The sequence below is a fragment of the Triturus cristatus genome, chromosome 4_1 (genome assembly GCF_964204655.1).
Source record: "Triturus cristatus chromosome 4_1, aTriCri1.1, whole genome shotgun sequence".
NCBI classification, from domain to species: domain Eukaryota; kingdom Metazoa; phylum Chordata; class Amphibia; order Caudata; family Salamandridae; genus Triturus; species Triturus cristatus.
The window spans coordinates 421,656,038-421,683,426 of NC_140585.1; positions in this window are offsets into that span (position 1 = coordinate 421,656,038).

Consider the following 27,389-nt stretch of genomic DNA (forward strand, 5'->3'; position numbering starts at 1 on the left):
GCAGATTAGTGTAGTGGCTAATCTGTAGTATTTCACTTTGTAATATTAGTAGGGACATATAACCCCACTTTGTGGAACTTCAACCTGTCCTTAGCTAGCAGAGAAAGTCTTTCAACTATGACTCAAGCATTTGCTGAGCTGCTGAGCTGAGCGGACTTCTTCTAAGAACAAAGTTATAGTGGATATGTGTAAGAATCAAAGAGGGTCAGCTTGATGTTAGGAAAAAGTAGTTTATTTCATAAACAGGATCCCATCCACAAGAGAGGTATTAACAGATGACAAGCCAGGTTCTAGCTCAAATCATAACATTCTTCAGCATGACAGCATGACATTCCTAATCACCTAGCAACAGGTAAGAAACCTAAAGATGCCATACACCCCCTTCCTTATAACAAAACAAAAGAAAACATTAAAGAAACATAAACAAAAAAACATTAGACAACTTAAGTATCTATTTAACAAAATCTTTTAAATAAGCAGGAGAATGAGAAAGTCTGGAAGATTTTCGAACGCCTTGTGGAACAACTGCGGTATGATGTGGTGCTCTGGAAGAGTCATTAAAGTTAGGAACAAAGTCTTTCCTAACCACCACAACCCTGTTCAAGTTCCAAATGCGATGGTTGGTAGTCTTGACTGCATTGGTGAAAATGTTTATGACTTGAATGGGTTTTAAAAATGCTGCAGATGACTTTTTGTTGCAAGGATTCTTCATAAGGACCCAATCACCAACATTCACTAATTTTTTTTAACACTTTTTTTTTTAAGTCATGGAGTCTTTTCCTAGATTCAATTTTCTTTGACTCAGCTAAATTCCAGTTACACTTTTCATTCTCAGAAAATAAATCAGGTTGCATGTCATTGACCCAATGGGGTGCAACTAAACTGTTGGCACATCTACTCCTAAAAAGTTCAAAAGGGGTTCGTTTGGTGACAGCACGAGGAGATAATCTATATACCTTAACCTTTTTTGAAATTTCAGTACGCCAATCTAATCCTGCAGACTTTGCCATCCTAATGGTTTCTTTGAGCACACGATTAAATCTCTCAACCATACCATTGGTTTCTGGGTGGTACAATGAAGATTTTTTGTGTTTAATACCATGACTAGACAAGAATGCTTACATTTCCCTGGAAACTAATTGGACACCGTTGTCCGTGAGAATTGCACTGGGAATGTCCTCTCTAGCAAATAGTTTTTCCAAGAAGTGAACAACACGTTTGGTCTCAATTCCTCAAGTGATGGCTATTTCTGGCCATCTTGAAAAAAATCAACCAGAACAAGTACGTACCACTCTGTACCAGAAGAATAAATGGGACCAAGAATGTCTAATCCTACCTCTTTCCAAGGTCCATCACTGTACCTTAGGTTTTGCCACTCTTTCACTCAACGCACTTTCAACACAATCCCTAATTTTCCCCTCCACCTGTAAATCCATACCCGGCCAACCAATAAGACAGTCTTAATCTCTCCTTTGTTTTAGAAATTCCAAGATGTCCTATGTGTGCAAGAGAAATAAGTTCTTCCCTAATATAACTAGGAGGAACTAGTCTCATCCCTCTGACACGAAAACCATCATGTTCAGAGAGTTGATCCCTAACATGACAAAACTTCACCAAATTTTCATTATCTTTGGGTTTAACCTTCCAACCTGTGCTGATAAGTTGCAAAACTTCCATTAAATCAAAATCTGCATGCAAAGCTTTCTCCCAACTATCTTTGTGAATTATATTCTGCTCTATGACACAAACCATTTCTTCTTCATCCTCATAATCATTTTCAAGACTAAAATCATCCTTGGGAACTAAATGAGATAAAGCATCACCCACGTTGTTTTCTACATCAGGTAGATACTTAACATCAAAGTTGTAATCCTGTAAACCTACAACCCATCTTGTGATCCTACTTGATATGGCATTGATACCTTTCTTTTTCAGAATTACACACAATGGTTTATGGTCAGTTCTGATCTCAAAGACACCTCCCGATAATACATTCTTGAGTTTTCTTACTGACCAGTAAACAACAAGTGCTTCTCTCTCCACCACAGAGTACCGTAGCTCAGCACCTCTCAAACTTCTTAACAAAAACAGTATAACTTCCTCCTGACCATTAACCTTTTGTAAAAGAACTGCTCCCAGACCTTTAAGGCTTGCATCGGTTACTAAAATTGACCTCTTATATGGGTCAAAGCTGCTTAATTTGGGTGCAGAGTTCAACTTTTCTTTAAGTACATTAAATTCCTGTTCACATTTTTCATCCCAAATAAATACACAACCTTTCCGCAGTAACGTTCTCATTTAGACACACAAAGACGCAAAACCATGAATGAATTTACTATAATACTCCGCCATACCTAGAAAACTCATTAGTTCTTCTTTGTTTGTGGGGGATGTCATGTTATGTATGGCAACAATCAGACTTTCCTTTGGCAAGATACCTCCTTCCGAAAAAGTGTGACCTAAATAATCAATAGAACTCTTTCTAAATTTGCATTTCTCAATTTTGACAGTCAATCCAAACTCATTGAGCCTATTCAACACATTCATAAGTCGTCCATCATGTTCCTTGTTATCTTGTCCAAAAATCAATATGTCATCTTGATAGACTCTAACACCTGTAAGTCCTTTAAGTACATTTTCTAATGCCCTTTGAAAAACTGATGCGGCTGAAACTAAGCCAAAAGGAAGTCTAACGAAACGGTACGTCCCAAGAGGAGTGACAAATGCTGTTAAATCTTTCGACTCCTCATCTAATTTAATCTGGTGATATGCGGACCTCAGATCTATAGTACTAAAAACTTTTGCTCCTTGCACCACCACATTTTTGTTTAACTCTCTGAGGTCCACACATAGACGAAGAGAGCCATCCGTTTTTTTTGCGGCTACAACCGGAGCAAGCCATTGAGTTGCCTCAACCTCTTCAATAATGCCATTCTTTTTAAGGCATTCCAATTCAGCTTTGATTTGTTCTCTGACTGCAAAAGGAACATTTCGAACTTTACAGCTCACAGGCTCTGCATCAACAAGTAAACTAATATGATGGATGTAAACTTTAAGGCAACCTAAATTTTCAGAAAAAACATTTGGAATGTTTTTTTAAGAGTATCTGAAAACTCATTACTTGAATCCTGATTAATGACAGAGACAGATTTTGAAACAACATTTTCTTTCAATATAATAAAAGGTGAGGAATTAGGATCTAACATAACCCCAATGTCTCACTGGTGAAACCAACTTAATATACTAACACCTTTCTGTGATATATAGATTTTTGCATTAGTTAATCTGTTCTTATAATCAATCAAACCCCAGAAATAACCAAACAGCTTGATGGGTTCACCACCATATGCAAAAGTGTCTGGATGAAAAACCTTAGTTTTACCTTTCATTTCTTTAAGATAGAACTCTTTTGAGATTATGGTGATTTTAGCACCAGAGTCAAAAAAGTACTTTTGTGAGTGTCCCCTCAACAAGGATTTCATCCATAGGACAACTTTTACTTTCCTCATTATGGATAGCTTGAACTAGAATCTAACCACAGTCTACCTCCTCTGCGCTTTCAAATGTGTCAATATCACACAGTATTTCACTAACCTTACCTTTGTAACCTTTACCTTTGCAGGCAACAGAGAAGTGCCCTTCCCTCTTACATTTAGTACAAGTGGCTTTCCAACCTGGGCATTGTCTGTCATTTGCAAAATGACCCATCTTCCCACAAAGGAAACATTTTACTTGGGATACATTTAATTTACTAGGAGTTTCATTATTGGTCTTTTTAACTTCTTTATGACTAGCATTTTTACAATTTGAACAGTTTTTATCCTTACATTTACCATTTTTTTAAATAACTTCTACACACTTTAGAGAATGTTCAATTCTTTTTGTAATTGTAATAACATCATCTAAATTTGGTTCGTCTTTCTGCCATAACTCTTCCCTAACACGTTCAATACTGCAACCCAACATGAACTGGTCTCTTATCCTTTCATCTACTGTGGCACCAAATTTACAAGAAGAGGCTAATTTCCTGAGGGATGTTACATAATTCTGGTTCCATGATGGAATGTCGTTAACATAAATATCGTCAGAAATAAATATCGTCACTAAAATATCGCTTACATTAATATCGTCATCCTATACTTAAACAAGGATTCACACAAATATCGATTTTTTTTACAACCCTAATATCGTTCACACTAATATCGACAACATAAATATCGACTACTACATGATCGACTTTATTTTAAATAACATGACCTTAGACATATATATCGACTACACTAACATCGACGACCTATCTGCTTATAGAAATATACAAAAAATATTGTCTTTTTATTACCAACTCGATATGCACTATTCTTTTATTTTACACACTTTTTTTAACTATTTTACTTTACAAAACTATTCACACATATAATTATTTAACGGTTTTCTAATTCAAAATAACGTTCTCGACCAATGATTTTGAAATTTCACTAATTGAACCAATCAAAAGCTACCATTAATTAACTCACTAATATAAAAACAATTATACACTTAACGTAATTTACCATTTTTGGGCCAAACGTGGAGAAAAACGGTTACCTTGCTGAGAGAAGAAAATACAAACCTACGACTACAACTACAAAACGTCATACTACACTTGAAGTAAGTAAAATCCCATTGCTTTTTTCATTCGAACTTAGCATAAAGTAGATAAACTCCCTAAATTAAAAAGTGTTCTTCTTTAGAGTGAAAAAAGAACATGTTGAACTTATCAACAACGACCAGAAACTTACATGTAAAAACATTTATTAACTACCTTATCCATGTCTACTTAGATAGCTGACAAAAATTATTTAAACTTGCTAAGTAAATGTACATTTTACTTCATATATTAACAACTACTATCATCCAAATACTATAAGTAACACAATGATTAGAAAAAAAAAATGAATGCTGCGCTAGGTTGCTGTCCAGTAGCACAGGCGCAAAGGAGGATAGTTCAGTTAATCCATGAATGTATAGGCAGCATACGTGGCAACTGCTTCCAACAAAAAATCGTTTGCAGGGCCACTAAAAGTCTCAGCCATCCAATTAATTAAAGAAAAGGAACATACGTGTTCTTCAACCATCGGAGCCTCTAGCACAATCAGAGGGCAACCGGAATGTTCCTCTAAATAGCTCATAGCCAAGAAATCGTAGGCAGCCGTTGATATGTCCCAATTACCCAGGATACCATGCGCCGCACCACAAGCCATAATCCGGACACCAGAACAGGCCAACTCGTGAGACACTAAGGGCCTCATCAGTCGATCGAAATCCGGCACCGGAGACACCGTGTTGGTCAAGCACAAATCCAGAGGCCATTCAAAGGGACAATCCAGGCAGTGAAATACAGGTTGCACGCAGGTGAAGTAGGAATACCTGAAGGATAATCCATATGCCAGGCTTAAAGTCGCCAATGGCAGAGTACCATAAAAGTCAAGCATCCTATCACGAAGAAGATGCAGACGGGACAGGTGCTCGTGTGGCACAGAAACAGCAGCCATTCCGTAGTATGAAAAGTAAAAGCAGCACACCTGCCACCAGCGCCAGAAGCAGCGGAACACCTCCAAAGATGCTCGAGAAAATCGAATGAAAAAATGCCGGAATCACACCAAAAATAGTTTGGAAAGAGGTCACGAGGCCTGAGCCTACAAGTTTAAAAAAATGAGCCAGGCCGGTCGTGGACGAGGCATTGAAAATAGTTAGGATCAAAGCTCCGAAATGTAGGGGGAGGTCAGTATTCAAAACCGCCTGTACCTCAGTGCGCGTATTAGCAACGTGAAGGACAAATGTTTCACGAGAGGAAGTCAATGACACCTCTTTTTGGGACAATACAGCTCTTATTCTGCTCAACTTGTTGAACTCTGCTTTCAAGACTGGAATCGAAGGCCAGATGGAAACATCCAGCCGCCCGTGCGGGGGTGAAAAGAGAACATTATTGCAGCAGACAATTATCTAATGTATAAATTCTGGAAGAGAGAGTGCTAATGCTGTTATCTATAACGGCTAAAACCTTTTCCATGTTTGCTTGGTCAATAGCTCTCAATCTTGAAGCCGCCTCAATTTGCGAAAATTTCCACACTTCGTTGTAAATAGCATACGCCCACCTTTTGGTTCTGCCACCCACAGGACCTTTAACAAAATAATTCAAATCTATTTTGTCATGTAACTTCGATAAATGAACTTTGACAGATGCTAAGGTGGAATGTCGCAGCCAGGATTGACATAACTTTCCCACAGAATATGTAGTTACAGTATGTGACGACTCAAACCGAGGGTCTACGCGTTCCAGAGGACTAAATACCCTTTTGATCAAAAATAAATTGTAAACTCAGGGAAAGTTCTGGATAGTAAACCATAACAAATTACTATTCTAACTCCAATCCAACATAAGTCAGGGAAAGTGCTGGATAGTAAACCATAATAAATTACTATTCTAACTCCAAACATAACATAACTCAGGGAAAGTGCTGGATAGTAAACCATAATAAATTACTAATCTAACTCCAATCCAACATAAGTCAGGGAAAGTTCTGGATAGTAAACCATAATAAATTACTATTCTAACTCCAATCCAACATAAGTCAGGGAAAGTGCTGGATAGTAAACCATAATAAATTACTATTCTAACTCCAAAGATAACATAAGTCAGGGAAAGTGCTGGATAGTAAACCAAAATAAATTACTATTCTAACTCCAATCCAACATAAGTCAGGGAAAGTGCTGGATAGTAAACCATAATAAATTACTATTCTAACTCCAATCCAACATAAGTCAGGGAAAGTGCTGGATAGTAAACCATAATAAATTACTATTCTAACTCCAAACATAACATAACTCAGGGAAAGTGCTGGATAGTAAACCATAACAAATTACTATTCTAACTCCAATCCAACATAAGTCAGGGAAAGTGCTGGATAGTAAACCATAATAAATTACTATTCTAACTCCAAACATAACATAAGTCAGGGAAAGTGCTGGATAGTAAACCATAACATAAGTCAGGGAGAGTGCTGGATAGTAAACCATAATAAATGACTATTCTAACTCCAATCCAACATAAGTCAGGGAAAGTGCTGGATAGTAAACCATAATAAATTACTATTCTAACTCCAATCCAACATAAGTCAGGGAAAGTGCTGGATAGTAAACCATAATAAATTACTATTCTAACTCCAAACATAACATAAGTCCGAAATGTAGGGGGAGGTCAGTATTCAAAACCGCCTGTACCTCAGTGCGCGTATTAGCAACGTGAAGGACAAATGTTTCACGAGAGGAAGTCAATGACACCTCTTTTTGGGACAATACAGCTCTTATTCTGCTCAAGTTGTTGAACTCTGCTTTCAAGGTTGGAATCGAAGGCCAGATGGAAACATCCAGCCGCCCGTGCGGGGGTGAAAAGAGAACATTATTGCAGCAGACAATTATCTAATGTATAAATTCTGGAAGAGAGAGTGCTAATGCTGTTATCTATAACGGCTAAAACCTTTTCCATGTTTGCTTGGTCAATAGCTCTCAATCTTGAAGCCGCCTCAATTTGCGAAAATTTTCACACTTCGTTGTAAATAGCATACGCCCACCTTTTGGTTCTGCCACCCACAGGACCTTTAACAAAAAAATTCAAATCTATTTTGTCATGTAACTTCGATAAATGAACTTTGACAGATGCTAAGGTGGAATGTCGCAGCCAGGATTGACATAACTTTCCCACAGAATATGTAGTTACAGTATGTGACGACTCAAACCGAGGGTCTACGCGTTCCAGAGGACTAAATACCCTTTTGATCAAAAATAAATTGTAAACTCAGGGAAAGTTCTGGATAGTAAACCATAATAAATTACTATTCTAACTCCAATCCAACATAAGTCAGGGAAAGTGCTGGATAGTAAACCATAATAAATTACTATTCTAACTCCAAACATAACATAACTCAGGGAAAGTGCTGGATAGTAAACCATAATAAATTACTAATCTAACTCCAATCCAACATAAGTCAGGGAAAGTTCTGGATAGTAAACCATAATAAATTACTATTCTAACTCCAATCCAACATAAGTCAGGGAAAGTGCTGGATAGTAAACCATAATAAATTACTATTCTAACTCCAAAGATAACATAAGTCAGGGAAAGTGCTGGATAGTAAACCAAAATAAATTACTATTCTAACTCCAATCCAACATAAGTCAGGGAAAGTGCTGGATAGTAAACCATAATAAATTACTATTCTAACTCCAATCCAACATAAGTCAGGGAAAGTGCTGGATAGTAAACCATAATAAATTACTATTCTAACTCCAAACATAACATAACTCAGGGAAAGTGGTGGATAGTAAACCATAACAAATTACTATTCTAACTCCAATCCAACATAAGTCAGGGAAAGTGCTGGATAGTAAACCATAATAAATTACTATTCTAACTCCAAACATAACATAAGTCAGGGAAAGTGCTGGATAGTAAACCATAACATAAGTCAGGGAGAGTGCTGGATAGTAAACCATAATAAATGACTATTCTAACTCCAATCCAACATAAGTCATGGAAACTGCTGGATAGTAAACCATAATAAATTACTATTCTAACTCCAAACATAACATAACTCAGGGAAAGTGCTGGATAGTAAACCATAACAAATTACTATTCTAACTCCAATCCAACATAAGTCAGGGAAAGTGCTGGATAGTAAACCATAATAAATTACTATTCTAACTCCAAACATAACATAACTCAGGGAAAGTGCTGGATAGTAAACCATAATAAATTACTATTCTAACTCCAATCCAACATACGTCAGGGAAAGTGCTGGATAGTAAACCATAATAAATTACTATTCTAACTCCAATCCAACATAAGTCAGGGAAAGTGCTGGATAGTAAACCATAATAAATTACTATTCTAACTCCAAACATAACATAACTCAGGGAAAGTGCTGGATAGTAAACTATAATAAATTAGTATTCTAACTCCAATCCAACATAAGTCAGGGAAAGTGCTGGATAGTAAACCATAATAAATTACTATTCTAACTCCAAACATAACATAAGTCAGGGAAAGTGCTGGATAGTAAACCAAAATAAATTACTATTCTAACTCCAATCCAACATAAGTCAGGGAAAGTGCTGGATAGTAAACCATAATAAATTACTATTCTAACTCCAATCCAACATAAGTCAGGGAAAGTGCTGGATAGTAAACCATAATAAATTACTATTCTAACTCCAAAGATAACATAACTCAGGGAAAGTGCTGGATAGTAAACCATAACAAATTACTATTCTAACTCCAATCCAACATAAGTCAGGGAAAGTGCTGGATAGTAAACCATAATAAATTACTATTCTAACTCCAAACATAACATAAGTCAGGGAAAGTGCTGGATAGTAAACCATAACATAAGTCAGGGAGAGTGCTGGATAGTAAACCATAATAAATGACTATTCTAACTCCAATCCAACATAAGTCATGGAAACTGCTGGATAGTAAACCATAATAAATTACTATTCTAACTCCAAACATAACATAACTCAGGGAAAGTGCTGGATAGTAAACCATAACAAATTACTATTCTAACTCCAATCCAACATAAGTCAGGGAAAGTGCTGGATAGTAAACCATAATAAATTACTATTCTAACTCCAAACATAACATAACTCAGGGAAAGTGCTGGATAGTAAACCATAATAAATTACTATTCTAACTCCAATCCAACATAAGTCAGGGAAAGTGCTGGATAGTAAACCATAATAAATTACTATTCTAACTCCAATCCAACATAAGTCAGGGAAAGTGCTGGATAGTAAACCATAATAAATTACTATTCTAACTCCAAACATAACATAACTCAGGGAAAGTGCTGGATAGTAAACTATAATAAATTACTATTCTAACTCCAATCCAACATAAGTCAGGAAATGTGCAGGTTAGTAAACAAAATACATTTTTCTATCTAAATTATTTTTTAGACCCTATTCCCCTATAATACCAAAATAACGCTTCTTCAATATTAATTTAATATTTTTTATTAATATTAAAAAATAAATTTCGTGTAAACATTTTAATTTCGATGTTAAATTTTGATTTCATGATAAATTTCTAATTTATTAATATTTTATATAATTTTTAAAGACTACATTTTTAAATTACTACCCACCCTAATCCCCTATAATACCAAAAACCCGCTCCTAAAATTTTTATTTGAAATTTTTAAATTTAATTACAAATTTAAATTCGTAAACAATTAGAAATTTAAAATTTAATTTTAAATTTCTTAATTATTTTCTAATTTGTTTATATTTTATAATAATTTACTATTCTAACTCCAATCCAACATAAGTCAGGAAATGTGCAGGTTAGTAAACAATATAAATTTTTCTATCTAAATTATTTTTTAGACCCTATTCCCCTATAATACCAAAATAACGCTTCTTCAATATTAATGTAATATTTTTTATTAATATTAAAAAATAAATTTCGTGTAAAATTTTAAATTTCGAGGTTAAAATTTGATTTCATTATAAATTTCTAATTTATTAATATTTTATACAATTTTTAAACACTACATTTTTAAATTACTACCCACCCTAATCCCCTATAATACCAGAAACCCGCTCCTAAAATTTTTATTTGAAATTATAAAATTTAATTACAAATTTAATTTCGTGAAGAATTCGAAATTTCAAATTATAATTTGGATTTCTTAAATATTTTCTGATTTGTTTATATTTTATAAATTTTTTAAAAACCAAATTTTAAATTACTACCCACCCTTATCCCCTATAATACCAATAACCCGCTACTAAAATTTTAACAATTCTTTTGTAGAAAATATTTTTTTACACATATTATTACTAGTAGGAGTTTTGTAAGTTTTTTAAAAACATAATACATATTTTTTTATAAATTTTATAACAACTTATATTTTTCTGTCGATATTATATGAAACGACATTTTGATCAACGATATTCTGTTCATCGATATTTTTTTATGACGATATTTTTGTCATTCTCACGAAACGATATTTTTAAAAAAGATATTTTCTATTACGATATTTTTCACAGTCGATATTCTTACCACGATATTAATGCTAGTCGATATTTTCCCGTCGATATTCTATCTTTATACCACCTTGGGCAGATAGGCCCCGATTCACAGAACTAACTTAAGACAAAATCCTAAACTTACTACTATTTTGGTATTCACAGAAGGCACTTACTCATTTTGGTATTCACAGAAGGCACATACTCATTTCGGTATTCACAGAAGTTAGAAGGCCTAACTTTAGGACTCCTAAATGCCTTCTGTGAATACTGAAAGTCTTAAAGTTAGGATTTTTCTCAGTTTAGGAGTAGTAAAGTTAACTACAGAGTCACTTGTTACTTTTAAAAGATGGGAGCAGGACAATTAATTCCTTTCTATGTTGAAATATCACAGAGTTATCCAGAGTAACGATGGAGACTTGAATTCAAGTTAAAGCGGAATATTTAAAGCAGTATTTTAAATGAATAATTCCAAGTCTAAAAATATTAAAGATAGTAGACAGCTTCTGTTAGATGAGTATGAAGGAAGAATCCAAGTGATAAATGTCAGAGAGTACAGTACCTCCTTCTTGATGAAAGTTGGAAAAAAAAATCCTTCTTTTAAAATTCATTCAGAAGCGGTATTGGGATCCTTTTTTCAGCCATCCTCTGTCGCCAAATGTAAGAATCAAAGTGGGTCAGATTGATGTCAGGAAAAAGTAGTTTATTTCATAAACAGGATCCCATCCACAAGAGAGGTATTAACAGATGACAAGCCAGGCTTCAACTGCCAGGTCCTAGCTCACATCATAACATTCTTCAGCATGACAGCATGACATTCCTAATCACCTGGCAACAGGTAAGAAACCTAAGGATGCCACAATATGATTCGCTCAAAGGGATCCGCTCAGAGGGAAAGATTATTTGGGCTTCAATATTTTCCTCACCAGGATCCCACAAAGCAAGGCCATCGGCAGCTCTGGCCTGAGTGCCATGAATGAACATAATGATGAAGTCTAACTATAAGAAGGAATAAGCCCAGTGGATTTAAGGACTGTCCTTACATTGCATAATATTTTTGTCTGTTTTGACTTCTGAAGGATTTTTAGCTCCTAATGATGTGTCTCATTTCAGTGCATACTTCCTTTATTGCGAACATGATGGTGGTGGTTAGAAATGGATCTGGAAAAAACTAAATTGTGATCTAGACCACAAAGAAGATGTTCAATATTTGATGTCCATAAATTGTTGCAAAACTGAAGGGGTGTTACTAACACCAAAAGGCATTACTCAATTCTCGAAATACCATTAAGGCGTATGGAAGGATATCTTCCATTCATCTCCATTCCTAATATGTAATAAATAATAAGTTCTTTTCAGATCCAACTTAGTGACCAATCGTGAATTTCGTACTTATTCTAGAATATCCTTGATCATGATGAGAGGATTTGGGGTAGGCATAATTCGTGCAATTTCGTCTAGCTTAATCCTGTGGAATTACCTGAAGATTCTGTGAGATTACGCTGAACTACGTAAGAAGAGTGAATCTGCCTTTAGTGCTATTTTCTTATGCCACCTCAAGTCCAAAATGGATGTGAGGATGCACTTTGCGCTATGAAATGGTACAAAATGCAACAAAACATGAATAGTGAGCACTAGCAGCTGCTTGCGCTCGCTAAATGTGCAATTTCCCCAGCCTACTCCTGGCATTCCAACTTGGATTTTGCATTTTCTCACCATAGGATTCTTTTCCCCAAATTACTATTAATTACGTGAGTGGCTGTCATCTTATTATTATCGGTAAATTTGCATCAAAGAATAATGCAGAATTATTGAAATTACTCCGATTACTCCGGCATAATTACAATAATTACAATTATGCCCAAGCCTAGAGAGGATATAAATAATTGAAGGTTATTTCATAAACTCCGTTGTAATCTATACAGGGTCCTAAATTATTACACTTCTTGGTGGTGTGGCTTGCATGGATCCTCCAGCATTTTATTACCCAGAATCCCCTGCAAACTTTAAATTGAGCTAAAAAGACTAACTTTCCTCACATTTCCGTGTGGAAAAGTAATGGGATTACCGCGCCGGCACAAATTTTCCACCACCAAGCGCTCCCCTTGGTCTCCTGATAAAATTGATACCTAACTTGTGTGGGTGCCCAAAGAAGAGAACCTAAAAACGTATACAATGAAAAACTGAGGGGGACCAAAGTGGGTCCAAAAGAGCAGGTTTTTTTCAGAAGTATTTAGGCTGACTCTGCTTTTGGTGGCAAGTGAGGTATCAGTGACTTAAGGGAACACTGGGTGGTGTGAAAGTTTTGCTGGCACTATGATCTCACAACCTTGCCACACACATATGTGAGGAAAATTTGAATTTTGAGTAGGTTTCCCTAGATGGCCGCCAAGCCATGACAAAAAATGCAGGTGCCCCAAATCTATCACAAAACAACCTGTTTTTGCAAAGGGGGCACCTGCGTGTTTAGTACCAGGCTTAGCGCCCATCTCAGAAAACCTACCAAACCCAGACATTTCTGAAAACTAGACACCTGGGGGAGTTTAGGGAGGTGTCGCTTGCGTGGATGCTTCAACATTTTCTTACCCAGAATCCTCTGCAAATCTCACATTTTACTAAATAAAATAAAATTTTCCTCACATTTCTGTCTGTGAAAGATTGTGGTATCACCGGGCCGAAACAATTTCATACCACCCAGCATTCCTCCATGCCTCCCTATAAAAATGACTTGTGTGGGTGGGCCAAGTGCCTGCTACAGGGAAGGACCCAAAACTTATTTTGGAGACATCAAAATGATCTAGCACAAAACAACCTGGTTTTGCAAAGGGGGGCGCCTGTGTTTTTGGTTCCGGGCTATTCGGCCAGCTAGGGAAACCTACCAAACCCAGACATTTCTGAAAACTAGACACCCAGGAGTCCAAGGATGTGTGGCTTGCATGGATCCCCCAATGCTTTCTAACCCAGAATTTAGCTACAAAATCATATTTTCCTTACATTTCTGTCTGGGATCACCGCGCCAGCAGTGATTTCCTACGACCCAGCATTCTCCTTAGTCTCCAGAGTAAAATGATACCTCACTTGATAATCCCCTTGGTGTCTAGTTTAAAAAAATGTAAGGTTTGCTAGTTTTCCCTACGTGCCGGCTGAGCTAGGCCCGAAATCCACAGATAGGCACTTTGAAAAAATACAGGGTCAGTTTTCTGTGGAAAAACATGATGAGTCAACGTGGTCTATTGGGCAGTTTCCTGTCGCAGGCACTAGACCTACCCACACAAGTGGGGTACCATTTTTATCAGGAGACTTGTTGGAATGCCTGGTGGGTGGGAGTTTGTGGCTCACCACAGATTCCAGAACTTTCCAAAACAGAAATGTGATGAAAATGTGTTTTTTACAAAGTTTGAGCTTTGCAAGGGATTCTGTGTAACAGTATCTGTTGAGAGCCACACAAGTCACCCCACCCTGGAATCCCATATTCAAGTTTTTGTTTACATGTATTAGGTGTGCCATAGTGTTGTGACCCAGTGGCAGTAAGAAAAAATCACCAGGCATGACCAGATATTGTGATAAAAAGTTGCTAAGGGTTGCCTCAGTCCACACAGTCGGCACTGGGGGGCTCTCCCCATTTTCCACATCATATTAGGACTGTAGATGATTCTGTGGAAGTAGTTGAATTGCATTACTCCCAAGCCCAGGCCCAGAACTGCCCGTGCTGCTGCATCACTCTTGATCCGTCTTCCCCTTACTTTTCCCCCAGTTTTTTCAATGCCTTCTCCTTGCTTTTCCCTTGTTCTCACTGCTTTCTCTGCTTTTCCCCCTATTTTTCTGTGTGCCTTCTCCTTGCTTTTTCCTCATTTTCACTGCTTTCTCCTTGCTTTTCTCCTCTTTTTTGTGTGCCTTCTACTTGCTTTTCCCTCATTCTCACTGCTTTCTCCTGCTTTTCCCCCATTTTTGAGTGCCTTCTCCTTGCTTTTCCCTCGTTTTCACCGCTTTCTCCTGCTTTCCCCCATTCATTTTTTGTGTAGCCTCCCCACACAACTCTGGATCACCACCTCACTTCTGGAATTCCAAAGGGTTTTCAAAACCTGGCTGTTCAAATGCGTCTTTGGGACCTGCAGGCAGGGCCGTACTGACTACCGGGCGTTTTGGAATTCTGCCGAGCAGGGGGCTGATTTCACTGCGGTGGGGGCTGATTTCGTTCATGGAGACCTGCGTGTACTTCGAAATAACTAAAGCAAAACGAATTTCGTTCAGTGCACGCAGGTCCCCATCAACGAAATCAGCCCCCAGCTCAGCAGCATTCCAAAACGCCCGGTAGTCCGTCCGGCCCTGCCTGCAGGTGCCTGGATGCCCTGTCGGGTGATTAGCCACACTGTACAAGTCCTGATTGATTGATTGATATTACTCTGAGGTTAGATAGAATGGCAAGCACCCGCATTGCCATCTCAGCCTCTCGCCAGTCATCATCAACAATTTCTCCCACATCCTTATTCCACTCAGACCGTAGCTTTCAGAGTAGGTCCAGGGTATTGAGGAGAAGGTAACTATAATGCCGGGACTGGCCTTGGTGTCCCAACAAGGCCAAAAGTAGGTTGGCCATGAGTGGGTTAAACAGGTACTGCATCAAATTTTTCCTTATAGGTATTTAGGGAGAGGTGAACCTGGAGATATGTGAAGAACTGGGATCTATGAAGGTCATCTTCTGTCACCAAGTGCTCAAATGCCACAATATGATTGTAGTCCCATAAATCTCCCAAATTGGAGATTATGATCTGGTTCCACTCATGGAATCCTGCAAGGTGGCTACTTTTTTTTAGTTTCATATGGCGTGAACTAGACCCGAGACATCGGGTATCAGAGCGCTTTACATGAGCGCCAGTTTCGTTACAGAAGGACACATTCATTTTTTTGTTAGGCACAGGGAGATTAAGTGATTTGCCCACAATCACAGGACATTGAGAATCGTTGCTGAGACTCGATCCCAGTTCCTCAGCTTCGAGGTCGACTGCTCTAGCCATACGGCTACATCTTCTCCCCTTCAGCCATGACCTGCCCCATAAAGGAACCTGTGACGTAGGCTTACTGAGCCATTTGATGTCACCAGGATGGACAACTCCAGACTCCAAGAAGAGTAATGTTTTTCTCCGAAGAACCAATCTCGAAGAGGTTGCAAATGTGTCATCCAGAAGTAAGGCTGAAAGACTGGGTCATCCAATTCACCCTCATATACTTAGGTTACCAGAACAAATTGTTTCCTTTTTTAGGTCCAACAGAAGCAGTTTAAGCTGTCTGTCACATCTTTTGACATCATATTAATGCAAGGTGACAGGGTGCACGACCATTGCTTATTGCATGTGCCATTCACATTTTGGAACAGCCCAAGAAATGTCAACTATGACATATGGATTTTGCATCTTTACTCCTCTAAGAATCCCCTTAAGCAAAGGGTTCCATGGCACTGGACCTTTTTGTGATGGGATGGCAAGAGCCTTGCTCCCGCAATCCCATAGCAAACTGCAATGTCCTGGGGGTGGGCACCCTGGGACATTTACAAAAACAAAAAAGAACACAACAGCTGACCAAGGTCAAGCACTTCAATTCAACAGTTTCATCAATCAAAGGATAAGTGCAACAACTTTCGGCATCCGCTGTTGAGAGATGCCAATTTAGTCTAAGACTCCACACAAAAAGGAAGGTGCACTTAATAGGAGTCAAACAGGAGACAAGCTTTTAGTCCCAAAAAAATTTCTTCTTTTTATTGCATCTTGTTTAAAACCGGCACACAGCCAGCGCGTTTCGTTCCCTAGTGCCACGGGACCTTCGTCAGGGCTTTCTAAAAATATCAGTTAATGGTTGCAAGCAGTACTTCCAATGTTTCTTAAAACAAATTCTTAATAAGGTAGAAAATATAATCCAATAATGGTCACCAGGTAGGAATGTGAGCTAGTAAAATGGGGTAACATAGACTCATGTATAGAGAAAGACACCCAAGTGTAAACAGATACCATTGTCGATATCTCAAAATAGGATGCAACAGGTCTCCAATAGAAGCCACACAAATAAAGCGTAGGCTCTCAAATCAAATAGGCCCACGGATATAAATGAGACATCACCGAAAGAACGAGCAGCTACCAAGCACCGTGGTGGCTTGCAACGGCATCGAAGTAACGGACCTGTTGCATCCTATTTTGAGATATCCACAGTGGTATCTATTTACACTTGGATGTCTTTCTCTAAATATAACTTTTATGAGCTCACACTCCTACCTGGTGATCATTATTGGATTCTATTTTCTACCTTATTAAGAATTTGTTTTAAGAAACATTGGAAGTACTGCTTGAAAAACATTTTTTTGTGATTCTTTCTGAATCTGCTGTCTGACCCAGGATTATGTGAATCTAACATGTGCTCACAAATGTTTATGCTTGACTGACAGCGAAATATTCCAGCTCTCCAGCCATTAACTGATATTTTTAGAAAGCCCTGACGAAGTTCCCGTGGCACTAGGGAACGAAACGCATTGGCTGTGTGCTGGTTTTAAACAAGATTCAATAAACAGAAGAATTTTTTTTGGAACTAAAAGCTTGTCTCCTGTTTGACTCCTATCAAGTGCACCTTCCTTTTTGTGTGGAACCTGGGACATTGCTGGACTCGGCCCTGGAGGTTGGCGGTTCACAGGGCCATGCAGGGCTCCTGGAGGGGGGCCGCACTCCCATCTTCTGCACAGCCACGGGAAGGCGGCAGTCTCTGGGGCAGCAGGGTGGCGTGTGGCCCCTCACATTTTAATATATTAGTCCCTGGTAGGTGGCGGTCCCTGAGCCTGCGTGGGGCCACAAACTATAATTCAATATAGCACTGGGGACCTGGCAGTCCCCAGGGCTGCGGGGGCCCACATGGGGCCACCATCATTATATTTTTTTTTGCCCCCTGGGACCTGGCCCACCCGGAGGCCTAAATTAAATGAAGCGTAGGAGCCTGCGCTTGGTTTTAAAAAAAAATGTGGCCAGATTTGCAGATCCACCGTGATTCCTGTGGAAATTTGAAAAACAATGCATTTTTTGGTCCTGTAGGGGGTCTCTGTGTGACCCCCTTCAAGGTCTAGGAAGACAGGGTGTTTCTACCCTGCCCCCTTTTCTTTTTTTTCTTACGTTTTTGCTTGTAACTCAGTTCAACCGAGTCACAAGATGGCTGCCAACACTTCCTGGTTTGAAGTGTTGGCAGCCACTCAGATCTCAGGCACGAGTTTGGAGGGTTCGCGGATGCACCGCGGCTACAGTTGTATATCTGAGAAATCTTTACATTTCTCAGGAACTACTGAACGGATTTACACCATTTAGTGCTTTCTGGACCAAAGCTACCTTTTTGCCAAATTTGGTGTAATTCCGTGCTGCAGTTAGGGCTGTAGCCATGTCTAAAGTTCCCTATGGAAATCAACATGGATAAAGAGCGTTTTGGGACCCCCTATTTTTTCTCAGCCCCCACTTGACGGATCACCCCGAAATCTTCAAGACAGGAGCTGAAGTGCGCATCAAATTAGTTTTGAAAATTTCGTGAAGATTCATCAAACAACGCTAAAGTTATTGGCAAATCAAAAACTGCTTTTTAATAGAAATCAGGTCCTAACTATATATATCAACAACCAAAATGTCCCCAGTTGAAGATGCACTAGAAACCACACCCACCTGAAACCCTGAAAAAACCCTTACCACCCAAAAACCTATACTCACCCTAAACCCTAAAAATATCCAATCCACCCAAAAACCCTTAACCCACCGTAACCATAAAATTACCCTTGCCTCCCAAAACCCGATACCCACCCTAAACCCTAAAAACACCCTTGCCACCCAAAAACCCATACCCACCCTAAACCCTAAAAATGCTCTTGCCACCCAAAAACCCATACCACGCCTATGTGTTTGATAGCATACATGAAAACTCATTCCCAAAACCCTCTTCCGAACAGATAAACCCATGAATGAGTTTATGCGACCGCAATTGTTATTAGGGATTGGACAAAGGGAAAACGTTAATGAAATGCAACCCCTCAACCCACACCCACCCTAAACCCTAAAAATACCCTTATCACCCACAAACCCACACCAACCCTAACCCCTAAAAATACCCTTGCCACCCAAAAACCCATACTCACCCTAAACCATAAAAATACCCAAGCCATCCTAAAACTCTTAACCCACCCTAAACCATAAAATCACCCTTTCCACCCAAAACCCGATACCCACCCTAAACCCTGAAAAGGCCCTTGCCACCCAAAAACCCATACTACACCTATGTGTTTGATAGCATACATGAAAACTCTTTCCCAAAACTCTCTTCCCAACAGATAAACCTACGAATAAGTTTATACGACCGCAATTGTTATTAGGCATTGGACAAAGGGAAAACGTTAATGAAATGCATTACAACATGAACAATGAAATATGCTATTTGAAATATACCACATCAGAGTGCATTTATTTTTCTTAAGCAGCATTTCCACAGCAATCTCAAAATCCGTCTGCCTCGCCCTATCCTACTGTGCACATGAAGTTCATCGTTTAAGTGTCCTCACTTACAATACAGCATCCTTAATGGAGCCGAGTAAACCCTGGCCTGCTGTTGCCAGCTGAGACAGACTGCTATTGGAAAGGTGTCCATCACGGTTACATGCCTGTCGGCTACTGGCGCACATATTCCAGGGAGAACGAGAGAGCTGAAGGAGAGACGTGCGCTCCATTAAATTCCCGTTGCTTCAGTCTCCCATTGGGTTGCAATGATGCATTTCGAGTCGACCCTTGACCTTTTAGCTTGTGATTGTCATGTAAATATAGGATTTGTGCATTGTAATGAAGTGTGCAGATAGCTGTTATGTCTCTAGTTATCCTTTCCATTTATGGGTGAAATGAGAATAAGGTGCCTAAAGTATCTCGAAATAAAAAGCTGATTTTTTTAAACGTGTTTTACAAAAGGAAAGTTTTAATGTATAAGTAATTTCGCATATCCTTATGGTTCCATATTTAGTGAATTATACATTGCTATACTTAATAGAAAAAATATTTTTTTCTAGGATTATAAATAAACATTGATCCCAGAACTTAGACGGATCTGCTCCCCACCTCCCCCCAGCGCCTTGAGACCCTCAAGGGTGAGTTGTTGCGCTTTACCAACCCTTGAGTGATTGATTGAAAACATTAATCTTCTTTGTTTCGTATGCCTCCTCGTACATATGTATGTGCACATTGCTCATTTACCAGCATCTGCACAGCTTTGGAAGTGTCTATTTCCAATAAACGCTCTTCATTATGGGTGTATTTTGCACTCAATTTAACATAACATTTCAGTCTGATAACAATTAATTACTTCATCACAATAATTATCTCATGCATACGTTGTTCGTGCATCATCACTGAACTGCTGGAGTGCTAAACAGTGAGTACTTAATTTGTAAAAAAATAAAATAAGAGGTGCCAGGTCCCTTGTCATCAAGCCTCTAAAGCTTGCACCACCCATTGGTCCCACTAGGCTGCCAATGATAGCGCTATCACTATTAGCCATCACCCTCATACAAGTGTGACAATTCAGACTGGTATTAGTGATTTTTATGTTTCTTTAATTATTAAACAACAGCTGTTGTGCTCCTCAAAAAATAAGACAAACTGTGCCACCATGTGGCAGGCCGTCAAAAGAGCCGGTGTTGACAATAAAGTGCTGGTGCTCAGCCCCGGAAACCACCGGCTTACATTAAGCACTGTAGACAGCGAAGAGGTACTCTGTTTAGAAACTACTTTAACCTTCTACACAGTGCTACATGTATACCCACTGGGAAAATTGCCATCATAAAGTAGAAGCCAGCCAGGCTCAGCCAAAAGGTTTGCGCTGAAGTCTGTGAATGTAGATCTGCATGTATTATATATTTTGAGGAGAGGGGTGAGACTTGGGATATGTGATACTGCACTGTACAACTCAAAGTCATCAGGAAATGACCAACCAGTGAACAGTTCCAGCAGTGATGGCATTTAAGAACCTGAAAATAGATTAGCCTGTGCAGTCAAAAAAATATAATTACAAAAACAGGCACAAGCCACAAAAGAAAACTGGAACCACATGCCAAACCACCATCAAAATGTAACTGGAACTTTAATCTTGCACTAAAAAACACAACACTGAAATCTGGTAGACCAACAAATGTTGGAATGCGATAGAGAATAATGTGTCATATTATTATCAAGAAGACCTGGCACAGGTTATAAAATACTCAAATATAAGGTCCTAATTTATATTTTGGCAGACGGTCTGTCGTTCTGGCGGGAAAGGAGTAAATTACTCTGTCCCCATGCTATTTCGCTGTTTGGTTGGTGCAGAGCTCATAAGCATGATGCAGCCCAGCACCAAACAGTTTGCTTTTTTTATTTCCCCCACAAAATCACAAAACTGGATTTTCTTTTTGAAAATAAAAAAAGTAATGCTCCCCTCCAACTGGGAGTCATCTCTCATGACGAGGGAGACATTATTTGAATTTTACTGTCTGCCACCACCAGGGTTTGCCTGGCGTTGATGGACAGTAAAAAAATGGCTATATGTCCACTCATCCTGATTGGGTGGGCAGACATATATCCATTTCTCTGACAGCCCTTACTCCGTCAGGCCATCAGAGAGGTTTGGCTATGGTAGTGACGGAGTAGTCACCACCGTAGCCAAACCTTTGGTCTGCCTGCATCAGACCCATTCTGTTGGCAGTATGTATACTCCGTCGCCATTATAGTCATACTCATGTGACATAACAACGGAGTAAATATAAATACAGTTAATATTGAAATTAAACACACTAACGATGTTGTAATGTGAAGATCTTGTACTCCACAATTGATCTTAACATAGACCTTAATTGGAAGAAATGGTTAGTTACGGAGGGAGGAATGATGGGATGTCCCTAAGTGAAGCAACCACTCCTGAAATGGTGTAGGAAAAGACTTTTCTTTTATTTATTTTCCCTCACACACCCTAGTGGTGTCATGCTTCATCATCGAGACACCACGACCCCTATAAGTTGTGGTGGGCTTGACCGATATTTCAGGTTGCGCTTGGATAGTATATCTGGCCAGGGGGATAAAGATTAAAAATCCACTGTCAGACCCCAGTTTCCCTTTATTCTTGGGTCTGGCAGGAATATTAAAATCAATGAACAATAGGGTCGTTTGGAATATTATGGTCCTAGGACCCTAAGGCCAACATGTTTCAGTCCTTGCGTGCCCAAAAGGAATTGGTGCTGGACTTTCTTCAGGGCTGTGTCCCACCCTGGTGGGAAAAGAACAGGGAATTACCCTATACTATTTTAAAAAAGGGCAGATAGCTGCTCCTTTATATGTCGCTATTAATTTTAATGTTGAATCACTCCATCCCGTTTGGAGTGTGGTAATAACCCACGTGAAATCACGCTTGAACGGGGGTACCCAAATTCATGGGCCTTCTCCTGCTGCGGACCTATTTGGCGCTGATTCCATCGGTTTGAAAGCCGATATACTATCCAAGTGCTCCCTGAAATATCGGTCTAGCCCACCACGACTTGGGGGTCGTGGTGTCCCGATGATGAAGCATGACACCACTAGTGTGTGTGAGGGAAAATAATTAAAAGAAAAGTCTTTTCCTACACCACTTTAGGAGTGGTTGCTTCACTTAGGGACATCCCATCATTCCTCCCTCCGTAACTAACCATTTCTTACAATTAATATCTATGTTAAGATCAATAGCAGAGTACTTTAACGTGGACTAATACTTTGAATCAGGAGGGTGTACTCCCTCTTTCTCCTCTTGGCCCTTCAAATATTAAGAACCTTTCGGTTCTAAATATTTAGTGTGTAATATATGTAATGTGAAGATCAACAGTGTAACTGCCCTAGGTGGCTATGCATCTCATAGGTGATCCCTAAGGGATTCAATTTCATCTCATTGTCAGCATTGACTACCCTATGTAGGAAATCTATGATAAGCTGGTCTGGGGAAACCAGACAGTCCACCACTGTGGTCATGCTGGCTCCTATATCCCTCAGAGCCGTCTCTACCTTGGTCCAGTTGATGTTTCGACACTGCCTGTACATCACCATGCTGAGAGGTAAAGTGGTCCAGGCTTTAAAATCCACCCCACCTACAGAGTCTAGGGTAGCTTCAATACAACCCCTGGTTTCCCCTAGGCAAACTTTCTATCCCAATTACTGCACTTGCAATCCTATTGGAATGCCCTAGAGACTTGATGCAAATTAGAAATCAAAAATCTATTTTTGCTTTGAGTTTAATTTAGGGGGTTTTAACTTGCAACTTAATAACTGAATGGTACTGATTTTTGTGTGGTCATGCCCATTTTTGTGGACTGATATTGCTTGATTTTTTACTCTGAGTCTCTGCTAACCAGGTCCTAGTGCAGGTGCTCTGACCCCTACAAATTGTCGAAATTAATTACACTCCTTAGTGACATATTTAACTTACCTATAAGTGTATCCAAGGCCTGTAAGTTAAATGTCTCTTGCGGACTACAGCACCTATTGTGCCAGAACCTGGAGGTCAGGACTCACTACAGCAGAGGCCAACTGCAGAGTCTAAGGCAGATGTAGTTAGACCTGGTCAGCTGAGAAGTTGCAGGGAAGGCCTCTTGTAGCTCAGTTCAGTCCTTCAGGACTCTTCTCAGGTCACAGACAGCATGTTCAGTCATCTTCTGGTCTTTCTCAGGTCACATAGTGTTCTAAAGAAGGTAGCATGGATACCACATTTATTCCTGGCATCACCTTGTAGGTGGCATGACTCCTGGCTCTCCCTAACCAATGGGGCAAATGTTCCCATGGGTTACCCTACCAATTTTAGCAGCATTCCTTGTGTGTCCTACTGCGAGCAATCCCACAGTGCCCTTATCTGTCTAAATCCAAGATGGTGAAACCCTTCTTCCCTTGTGCCAAACCTATGTACCCACTGCAGAGGTATGGCAGTGAAATAAGAAACCACCCCTCAGTGGTCACTTCAAGCTAGTTTTGGGGACAGTTTCCTCCCAATTGGTATAGGAGACTTGCTGACTGCGGGAACAAACTAAAGGACCTGTCCAGGAGTCATCTGACATCTGCCTGTGATAGGTAAGGCCCTATTAAAGTAAATTAAGTTTCTAGGACCTGACTAAATTGTCATCCTGGCAGAGGGACAGAAAACACCTCACCACACCCAGCCCTGTGTCTTTGTTCTTGGAGCAGTTTTCACACCTCCGCCAGAGCTTGAGCATCCAGGGGCCTGCAGCTAGTTTCTAATGAAACTAGCCTCCTGAGGCTTTAGTCAGAGTGAAGTTAACTTTCTAAAAGTACTTTTTCCTTATATATATTTGACACCCAACTTCACCAATGAACTTGGCTTGTGATACTTAAGAGTCCAAGAATTAGATTTCTAGTAGTTTATTGGCGAAATATAGTATTATCGAATGTAATAGTGCATCACAGTGTTCCCCTACGGAAGACCAGCCGTGCTACAGTGAAAATAGCTTTTAGGTGCCAGTCACTATAAGGACATGTTTAATATTAACTGTCTGCATGCCCTTCTGTTAAATAATATGCCCCTGCCTTATAGACTACAAAGGCCTATCTAGGGGTCATTTAATAATATTTAAGAGGAAGGTCAAGAGGGTTTATTTGACAGGTCGAATTGCAGCTTTTAAACTGCCACAGTCAAGCTACTGTGGTAGGCTTGAAGCCACATTTACACTGTTACTGTAGTGCATGGTCCTGGGGTCCTGCAACATTTTGCTTTGAAAACCTAGGACTTAGTAACTTTTGGCTCCTAAGACCTAAGGAGTACAGGTGTGTACTGCTTGGAGCTTTCCTGCAGCACCAAATCTGATTCTGCAGGACCTTGCAGAGAAGGTGTCCTGCATCATTGAGCCCTCTTTGGCTACAGCCTGCAACCTTGCTCCACTGCTGGAATCCGAGCTCAAACAAATTGACTACGTCCAAACATAGAAACCTTGAAAAGGAGAAGGTGACAAAATTATCTGTCCAGCAAAAGAACTTCCCAGGACATCAATTTTGAATTTTTCTTTGCGGAGCTTTCCTATTTAAATCAGTGGCTTCACTGGAGCCTCCTCCAATACCTATTCTACATCATGGAGCCCTCTTCTGCTACAGCCTGCTGCCTTGCCCCGCTGAAGACCCAAGTAAAACCTTCAACCGGGTCAAACCTGGTTGGTGTATCCGACCCATGCTTCATTTCAGCCTTCCTCATATTGTGCCTAGGTCCCAGTCTAAAGCAACCAGTTGAACCACATTGGCGCAAAACGCTTTTTCGCCCTGGTTTTATTTAAACCTTTAAAAATTAATTCCTTTGGTTCCACTTGACGAACTTTTGTCACTTTAATGTCATTCTATTAAATAAATTGGAATCTTCATTGTGGTGTGTTCTCAACTTTTTAACAGTTTTAGAAATTTTAAATTCTTTGCATATTTTCTTAAGTTAAGCCTGTCTGCTCCACACATAGCTAATACACACCTGACAACTTACAACTTAATTCCACCACGTGAGGTGGGGAGAGAGCCTTGGAGGGGGGTGGGGTCTTGTGCCGACAGCTACCTAAGAGGCACTCAGCCCATTACCAAGCCCCCCTCCTCTCCCAGTAAAATAAAAACAAAGGGTAATTGAGGCAGTGGCTGATGTCCTGGGGTGTTTTCTCACCTCTTAATGAACACCAGCTGCATATAGCCTCCAAAAACGAGCTGAAAATCCACTGTTTACAGTGGTTTTTAGCTCGTTTTTCCTGTCACCGTGTGATTTCGGCTCCTTACCGGGCGACCATGTCAAGGGAGCTGAAATCATGTGAGACACAGTGGCACCATGTGAGGTGTCAGGTATGCTAACAGGAATTGAGCTCAGTTTTAAAATAGTGATTTTTGTTATTTTAAATTGCTGAAACTACTGACTACCATGAACCCCATTGAATAAACAACTTTCTCTCAACTAGGAGTGCCAGGCCACGCTATTGCACGTACACCAATTGTAGACTATTTATTATAAACCTTGAGGCAAGCTTCCTCACTCTATTGGCAGTTTATTCTCGGTCTCCACATAACACAGAGATCAGCTATGAAAGTAACAACAAGACACACCAACACAGCCAGATTAGTTACAGGCTGATCTCCTTGCAACACCTGTTCAGCAATTCTACATCCTGGGGGCATATCAACAACAACCGGCGATAATTATCTCTAAGCGCTCTTAGCGCTAGGATAATTATCGCCGGCTAGCGTGAATTTTTATCGCTGAGATAGCGTGCTATTAGCAACGCTTATCTCAACCCAGCGATAATCTCACGTTACCTTGTTGATAGGGACAGGCAAACTTAGCCATGATATCCTCCTTCCATAGGATATCATGGCTAAGTCTGAAAAATACCAGACGTAAAAAAACAGCGTTAACCGCGGTTAGCGCTGCTTTTTTTGTCTCTAACAGGGTTAGCGACATTCTTGATAATAGGAGAAATGTCGCTTAGCGACATTTCTCCTATTATTTTACTCTGGAACGCCCCCTTTGCATCTCATTAGAGATGCAAGGGGAAGCGTAGAGTAAAAGGGTGCTAACATGCAAATTTGCATGTTAGCACCCTGTTGTTAATAGGGCGCTAGTTTTATCTCTACTTTTTTGGCTTTTAAAGCCAAAAAAGCAGAGATAAAGCCCTTGTTGATATGCCCCATAGTTACTCAAATGTATGATCACAAACATGTGGTCCAGCTCAGTTATCAACAGGATCCAGGGAGTAAGGGGGTATACCCATTCATCTAACCATACTCAGGCACAATGGTAAATGTAAGTGACTGGATCCCTAATGCACAAACATAGTCAGAAATCAGGCAAGACATAGGTCCACACCAAAACAGGACACAATACCAACAACATTAAGTCACAGTATAAAATAATCACCCGGAATGCCTGTGGCATGGCATCTGCTAGCAAGCCTAGTAAAATACACAGACATCTGAAAAGAAGCGTGGTACACATAGCCTTCCTGCAGGAAACCCACATATTGCAGGCAGGGAACAGGGAATCTAAAGAATAAAGGGTTTGGGGAGATTTACACCATGGATTACTTGTCCTATGCATGCAGAGCACTTGTATGGGTGAAAGCAAGCATTCTATTCCAAGAAAGAAGAGTAGTGACCGACCTAGTGGGGCGGTAAGTCCTGGTGGAAGGGCTATTAGACAGGATCCTCATATGATTGATTTGTGTACCTGTCCTGAATGTAAGGAATGGCTGCAGTGAATCTCACTCAAACATGCAGAGGTGGGGGCACACTGCATCATTTGGGGTGACA